The sequence below is a fragment of the Molossus molossus genome, unplaced genomic scaffold (genome assembly GCF_014108415.1).
Source record: "Molossus molossus isolate mMolMol1 unplaced genomic scaffold, mMolMol1.p scaffold_m16_p_4, whole genome shotgun sequence".
NCBI classification, from domain to species: Eukaryota; Metazoa; Chordata; class Mammalia; order Chiroptera; family Molossidae; genus Molossus; species Molossus molossus.
In genome coordinates, this window is record NW_023425377.1 from 128,482,239 (window position 1) to 128,490,064 (window position 7,826).

The window sequence follows — 7,826 nt, forward strand, 5'->3', positions numbered from 1 at the left end:
CTGGGGGCTGATGGGCCTGCTGAGCCCGGGAGAACCAGCCCCTCCAGCCGCCCATCTCACCAGCCAGCTCTCCCCGCTGGGGGTCCCCGCGGTCTGAGCAACTGGGGGTCCCCGCGGTCTGAGCAGCTGGGGGGGTCCCTGCGGTCTGAGCAGCTAGGGGTCCCCCCGTCTGAGCAGCTGGGGGTCCCCGCGGTCTGAGCAGCTGGGGGGTCCCCACGGTCTGAGCAGCCGGGGGTCCCCGCGGTCTGGGCAGCCGGGGGTCCCCGCGGTCTGGGCAGAGAGCACACTCCTCCACCTCCGTGCCCCGTGCCTGGTTGCTCACCGGGGGGGCTTCGTTCCTCTTGGAAGCAAACAGGCCCCGGCCCTGGCCTGTGTGGCTCAGCGATTGGAGCGTCGACCCGCGGACCAGAGTCCTCCCGGGTTCGGTTCCCGCTAAGGGCATGTACCTCGGTTGCGGTTTGTCCCCTGCCCTGGTTGGGGTTGTGTGAGTGGCAACCAGTGTGTCTCTCTCACATCGATGCTTCTCTCTCTCTCTTCCTCCCTCTCTCCCTCCCGCTCATCTGAAGATAAATGCAAAAAAACAAAGAGTATGTGATCAAAGGGCTGATGTTCTACACTGTTGCCAGTACTCAGCCTTTAACGTCGCACAGTGACTGTTGGCTGAAGGCAACACCCAGTCGCCGTGTGCGATGGAAGATCCCAAGGAAGGACTTTCAGAAAAGACCACCAGGGCAGCATGAGACTCAGGCCGGCACCCGAGGAGGAGACCAGCACAGGACGCGTGAAGGTCAAGGTGAAGTCGTCCACTTGACCACGTCTCCGAAGGCGCTCTCTCCACAAACAGCGCTGTCCTGGTCCTGGCCACTGAGACACAACCGATCTCAGTGTCCACGGCTGAGCTCACACTCCTTCCTGGCCACTGCTCATCCACGTCATACCGCTGGCCTTCCCTCCACGGGCAGCAGAGCCACAGAACGGACTCACGGGCCAGCAGGGAATGACGGACGAAACGCAGGCGCCCGCACTGTGGGGGGCTGTGTAACTGCCACGCAGGTCCCGGCGGCAGGCAGCACGGCCTGTCCTCGGCGTCCACCTTGACACAGGTGAGTCCATGACTGTGCGGCTCTCTGCCTTCCACGGGGTGATCAGAGAGGTGAACTGCCGGTGCTCGGGCCCCCCCGAGTGTGCCGGGCCCCGTGGACGTGCCGGCTGCAGGGACACCTGCCCTCAGAGAGCGAGCGCACCCAGACCAGGCCTCAGCGCGGCCGCTGTCGTCTTCGGGAAGTCCCTTGTCAAGACCCTTTGAGAGCAGAACAGCACGCGACTCAGTTCATTCAGAGTTGAGTTACACTTGGTGGAGACTTTTCAATGACACGCAGCTGGGGCCACAGGGGTGGTGCAGACAGACCTCCTTCAGGCCGGGCTGCGTCTCGGGCGCTGGGGGAAGCATCAGTCCTGGGGGCAAACCACAGCATGGCCATCAAACCCTCGCTCCGGAAAACTGTTCCGCACAGCTCTCTCTGCGGGCAGAGGTAAGTGAGCAGGAGGCCATGAGAGACACTGCCTTTGGAGGACGGTGTTCTCTGCCACAGCCCCGGAAGGAAGCCGGGTACACAGAGAGGGGCGGCGGAGCTGATGGCATGTTAGCTCACAAGGGACCGCAGGCGGGCTGAGCAGAGGTAAGAAGACAGCGCCCCGCAGCTGACAGCGCTCCACACCAGGGCATCAAGGGAGCAGTGTCCTCAGTGCGGGCCCTGGACCAGCAGCTTCAGCATCACCTGGAACCAGACCCAGACGCAAAGTCTCAGCCCTCCCTAGACCCGGGGTGACAGACACTGTGGGGTGCCAGTGAGCTGCCCACCTGCCTCGGAGGTCGAGAACCACTGAGTGGTCCCGCCCGAGCGCAGAAGGTCCCCCTCACGAGGAGCACGGGCCGTCCCGGGACAGAGCACTGATCCTGTGCCCCGCACAGCAGGCTCCTCAGCTCTCTGGACTGGTCAGGACGGGGGTGGGGGGCACATTCACACAGGCCTGAGAACAGACATCCTCACCTTCCACCATCTCTACGTCTACAGGCCGGGATTTTTATTGTACTCAGACAAACCCTCTAGAAAGAGCCTCTAACACCGGCTACATGGTATCAAGCACATGCCACACACTGGGCCGAGCTGTTACTGGTGTGTGTGCACCACGTGGTGCGGACTTTTCATCTCACTCTGTTTCTTCCTCTCTCAGGGATTTGGGGCGGCTGCTCTCCCGGGCTCCCATCCCCACGCCAGCTCCCACAGCCCTGTGCTTCCTCTTCCACGGCGTACGGACCTCAGACGCTCTGGCCTCCACCCCAGCCTCCCGAGGAAGCACGCCTGTTTCCCGGGAAGGCGCAGCCAGAACCCCCGAGTGTAGACACCGCCCCATGAGGTGAGGTGAGGACATGAACCAGACCCGCAGCAGAGCCCCCGCAGCCGTCGGGACCACCAGGAGAGCAGCGGTGGGTGGGGGGCTCGGCGCGGAGCGAAGGGAGGAACAGTTGCCCCGGGTCTGGGGCGTGGCCTTCCAGGGACGCAGGAGGACGGGCCTGTCGGGCAAACCTGAGCAGGGTGGGCGGTATGTGCAGACGTGGCCGCCAGCAGCAGGGAGTCTGGACAGATGCACGGACGCGGCAGACGAGCACAGTAGGAATGGCTGACGTCCAACGGGAGGACGGGTCTAGAAGTAAGTTCACGGGTCTGCACTGGGCCCCACGAGCCACTGGACGGGGGTTTGCCCTCAGTGCGCTCGACAGCCTGCCCCACTGAATCTGACGTTAGCTGTGCGCAGACCGTCTTTACTATGTGGAGGCATATTCCTTCTATGCTTAATTTGTTGAGTTTCACATGCTACGTTGTTGAATTTTGTCAAATGCTTTTTCTGTATCCATTGAGATGACCAACATATTCTTTTTTAAACTATTTTTATTGATTTTTAGAGAGGAAGAGAGAGGGAGAGGGAGGGAAAGAACATTGATGAGAGAAACACTGATCGCCGCCTCCTGCACGCCCCCTACTCGGGATCAAGCCCGAAACCCAGGCATGCACCCTGACTGGGAATCGAACCAGCAACCTTTTGGTGTACAGGATGCCGCCCAACCGAGCCACGTGGCCAGGGCAACATGTTCTTCTTGGTGCTCCTGACTCCCCAGGCTCTGATCTAGATACTGGGGAGACCGGGTTTGAACCCCAGCTCTGCTACTTGGTAGCATGTGGCCCGGATGTCCCTTCACCTCGCTGGCCCCGTTTCTCCATGTGTAACATGCAGCTACCTCACAGGACTGTTACATAGGGGTACTTCATATTTAAGGGAGCTTTATTTTATTTTATTTTATTTTTTTAATATTTATTTTTTATATGAATTTTTATTTTTTTTTTGTTACAGATATTTTACCTTTTTACCCCATTGGCACCCCCCACCCCACCCCACCCCCGCCCCGTCCCCGGCTTAGTTGTCCATGTCCATTGGTCATGCATACATGCATATAAGTTCTGTGGTTTATCTTTAAGGGAGCTTTAATAGTGCCCGGGACAGTAGGCCCATGTATCACCTTTTAGCTTTAATATGTTTTAGAAATTTATTTTTAAAGAGAGAGGAAGGGAAAGGGAGAGAAACACCCACAGGAGAGAGAGACCATCGACTGCCTTCTGCACACCCCCCTCCACCGGGGACCGAGCCCACACCCGGGCTTGTGCCCCGACAGGGGGTCGAACTGGCAACCTCAGTGCACGACACGATGCTCAACCCACTGAGCCACCCCAGCCAGGGCAGCTTTTATTTTTAACTCACACAGAGACCTCATCCCCTTCTTCAGACAGGACCACCGGAGACAGTCCGGTCCGTCTGTCCACGTGTCTGTGCTCATTCGGATCCCACACCCACATGTGCTTATCACTGTGCTACGTGAGTGGAATCTGCTCTTCAACTTGCTTCACTTTACTGCGCTTTATCACCAAGAACAAATGGACACTCACTACAAGCTATACAAACTGGAATGCGACAGATGTGAACTGACCCCCACCCCGCCCCACCCCAGCGAGCACAGGAGGTGCTGCCAGGTGCCCACAGAAACAAGCTGGAGAGGTTCTGGTGAGAGAACAGTGGAAGACAGAATATGGTCCATTGCTGAGCTGATAGATGTGGTTACTCACGGACACTGGCTGAGGCTTTTCTTCTCTCAAGTGTTCTGAGCGACTCTGATGGCACAGCACTGACTCACGCCAGCTCATCCACACCAAACTCCGTGCACAGAAGCCGAGAGCCGTCCTGAGGCCCGGGGAGAGAGAGCAGCCTGTGGTCAGGGGCCCTGCAGCTCCCGCTCCGAAAGGCCGCTCCCTCAGACCTCTGACCGCGAGCACACATTCAGACGGCAGTGCTCAGAAGCAGGACAGGCAGGACAAGTCTCAGAGGCAGGAAAAACTGAGTGCCCCAGAAAGGTCTAAGGAGGTGCTCCTTCCTTGGTCCCTCCACTTCGTTTTGCAGGGGGAAGGTCAGGCAGGAGAGAGACGTGTCCAGAGAGACGTGTCCAGATGGCTTCAGCACATGACAGATGCTGAGCCTGGGACGAGAGCAGTCCTCCCGGAGTGACGGGGGTCCCGTGCACACCCACGGGGGGACGGGTCTCCCCCAGGTACAGCCCACACACATTTGCCTTGCTCAGGTCTAGTCAGTCATGGTCAGGAAAGCAAAGTAGGTTCTTGACAGGCATGGCACGAACTGTGTCAACTGCACAAGAGTGGCAATGGGAGAAATACTTTCAGAACGATTTAGCAGGCCCTCACTTACGGATCCACGGACCTTCCCCTTTGTCCTACCAGGAACACTTCTAGGAATTTATCCTAAGCACACAAATACTTTAAATAATAAAAAACAGGAAATCAAATGCCAAGCAATAATGGATTGACTAATCAGTTATGACAGGTGACACAATGGCATAGCAAATGGCTATTAAAAGCAATGCTGCTGCCCAGACGGTATGGTTCAGTGGTTGAGCGTCGATCCTGCACCAAGAGGTCGCCGGTTTGATTCCTGGTCAGGGCACATGCCCAGGTTGTGGGCCCAATCCCCAGTGGGGGGCATGCAGGGGGCGGCCAGTCGATGTTCTCTCTCATCGATGTTTCCATCTCTCTCCCTCTCTCTAAAATCAATAAAGAAAGACAACAATACTGCTGTTTTGGGGAGACAGTTGGTGAGTGGTTATCATAAGCCAAGCATGTTCTAGATGGTAAATAATAGTACTGCCTCTATTTTGTAGATTAAAAACTTGACTTGAATATTGGCAGAGAAAGCTTTTTTTTATCTTTACCCGAGGACATTTTCGCATTTATCTTCAGATAAAGCGAGGGGGGGGGGGGGGAGAAACATTGACGTGAGAGACACACGACCCCAACCGGGGTCAGGACAAACAGCAACTGAGGTACGAGCCTTTAGCGGCAACCGAACCCAGGACTCTCTGGTCCACGGGTTGACACTCTAACCTCTGAGCCAAACTGGCCAGAATGAAAAATTGTTACAGTATACTATTCAGTAAACAAAGAAAGTTGTAAAATACTGTATTAACGTGTAGAAATTTGATGACTTCCCTAATTTTTTTCTTTAAAAATGTATTATTTATGTATGGAAATACAAAAATGGGAAGAATTTTTAGTCATTTTCCAGGACTTGAGATGATTTAGTACTATATCTTCACTCCTTTATTTACTTTCTTCCTTCCTTTTTAACAACTTTTTGGCTTTTTAAAAAATCTGGAGACAGGGTAAACAGGGTTGGTCTCCTTAGTAATAGTAGCCGGAGCTCCCAAACATTCTTTGCTTTTTGTCTTGTTCATTAGTTTCTTTCACGACTGTTTGGATTTCCTGAGTAATAGGTATGCATACTAATGATGGGTCCAATTTTGTTCTGAGCGTTTCAACATGATGACTGTGAAACGGCCTGATTCAACGTTTAAATCAACAATTTTAACAGCTTAAGTCAACAATTTTAAGTGGGTCATCAGCTCCTCCTAGAATTCTCAGAACGTTTCTACCCGCATTTTGAGTTTGGGGCCACTGTCTTGTTGCAGATGTCAACAGGGTTCCTACTGAGCATAAAGACGCCATTGGGAGGATTTCTCAACTTTCTATGGAGAGTTCCTAAATTAAACAGATGCATGTTCAATAAACTATGGAAACAGGACAGAGACATAAAATCTCCACCTTTCGTTCTTCATCGAAGTATCCTTGTTGTGCATTTCTATGCATTACCCTAAAATGTCCAGTGTCACTACATAGCAGATACCTGCTTTGAAAGGAGGCAGGTTCTCTGCAACGTCACCCAGTGGGCCCACACTGTATTACTGGCTTGTGATACCTTTTCTCCAATCTCAACTTCTGCTGAGTAGTCAACCTGATAAATGCACCATAATGTAAACAGCTAGTGTCTTTCTGATGAGTCAGGGTTTTTCTCTTAGAAACTTTCCTGGAGAGCAAATAATGCAAAAGGACATCTACATGGTTGATTCTATTTATCTTACAGCCCCAAATCAGGTGCAAGTATTCTACGCTGTCAGGGAGGTTCTGCTACTTACCATGTTTCTTTTTCTTTTTTAAAAAAAATGTATTGGTTTGAGCCCTGGCCAGTTTGTCTCAGCAGTTATAGCATCGGGCCTGCAATCCAGAGAGACCCGGGTCGGTTCCCGCTAAGGGCATGTACCTCGGTTGCAGTTTGTCCCCGGCCCTGGTTGGGTCGTGCGGGTGGCAGCCACTCGATGTGTCCCTTTCACGTCGATGTTTCTCTCTCTCTCTCCCCCTCCCACTCTATCTGTTTTTTGTTTGTTTGTTTGTTTTTTTATCCTCACCTGAGGACACCCTTCCATTTTTTGTTTAGATAGAGTGGGAGGGAGAGAGAGAGAGAGAGAAACATCGATGTGAAAGGGACACATCGAGTGGTCGCCACCCACACGACCCAACCAGGGCCGGGGACAAACTGCAAACGAGGTATGTGCCCTTAGCGGGAACTGAACCTGGGTCTCTCTGGACCGCAGGCCGACGCTCTAACCGCTGAGCCAAACTGGCCAGGGCCCTCCCACTCTATTTGAACAAAAAAATGGAAAACTGTCCTTGGGTGAAGATAAAAGAAAAAAAATTCATTGGTTTGAGAGAGAGAGACATCGATTGGTTGTTTCACTTATTCATGCACTCTGGTCGACTGCTGTACATGCCCTCGCTAGGAAGCCAACCCTCAACCTTGGCGTGTTGAGACAACGCTCCGAGCAACCAAGCTGCCAGAGCAACGAGGTGCTTCTCGATGTGCGAGCTGGGCCCCGTGTGTCTCCGTGGAAGGCACGACCTCCATCAGCACGTGAAGGAGGCTCTCAGCGAGCAGGGACTTCGGGGAGCTGGAGGCGGCCTTAGTGCGACTGCTGCTTGTCGGGTTTGAACCTGGGTGCTTTGTGCAGCGTCTGGGGCTCAGCTAGGCCACCGCGTGGCTGTAGCTCTGTGCTTCTGCACAGTGAAATGACCATCACGACATAACAGGAACACACACACGACTGGCCGGCACAGCTTTTGGGGACCCCATGTCTGTTTCTGGCCCCTCGCTGTCGTCTGGCGGAGGTCCTGCTTGTCCGCGGATCTGCAGGACGTTTCCTTTGGAACCCCACCCTGGACGCCGCGTGCGGAAGAGCTCGCACCCACAGCCCCCGCGACAGCTGTGCTCCGCATGCGGCCCGCACGCTCCGGCGACCCTGCGCTTCGTTCTCGCACTTGTCTGCCGTCTCCGCGGCCCTCGCTCTCCTGGCCCAGGCCGTGCTCTCGGCGCGT